Raw genomic sequence first — 754 nt, 5'->3', positions numbered from 1 at the left:
ACAAAAATTAAAATGACGTCAAAATACTCCACAACATTAATTATTCAATCGTGAACTTTAGCATGCATTTATTTAAAATAAACATCCACTCACAAATTAGGCCTAAGCCTGATGTCGATCTGGGGTCTCGTCTGCTCGAGCCTCCTCACGTCCTGTTCCAAATATAATATTAATTTCCCAACCAATAATCCAATATTTAATCAAAATAGGCAAAATTACCCGAGAGCCATAATTACGCTCATCATTGCCTAACTTCGATATTCTTACATCGGAACGATCCGAACTTAAATATCATACTCAACAGTCGTAACTACAACCTCTCCAAAATACGACTTAAATCCTACGGCCGGAAGCTACATTAATTAACCGCCAAAAATACCACACTTCGGAAATTCACAAACCTATCCAAATCTCATCCAAAAATTCCAAAAATCACACCAATATACTCCTCTTAATATTCCACATTTAAAACCCTAAAAATCTCCTAACCGGCGGCGGCTCCGCCGGCAGCGGCGGCCGGAGACCAAATCCGGCGATCTCCAAAACCTATGAAATTTTGACAGAATAATCCTCTCATCAAGCTCTACAACTTTCAAAACTAGCACAAACACCAATTTCAAGCCTAACTAGGGTAATCGACTAAAAACATCAAAAACACCATAAAACTTCCACCTCAAATTTCTCCTTACCTAGCTCAAGAGGGAGTGAGTCCTTTTAGGGCAAGGCTGCTGGGTTGAAGGGCTACAAAACCATA

Source organism: Fragaria vesca, linkage group LG5 (assembly GCF_000184155.1).
Source record: "Fragaria vesca subsp. vesca linkage group LG5, FraVesHawaii_1.0, whole genome shotgun sequence".
Lineage (NCBI taxonomy): Eukaryota > Viridiplantae > Streptophyta > Magnoliopsida > Rosales > Rosaceae > Fragaria > Fragaria vesca.
The sequence above is the reverse complement of the archived record's forward strand: the minus strand, read 5'-3'. Positions refer to the sequence as shown.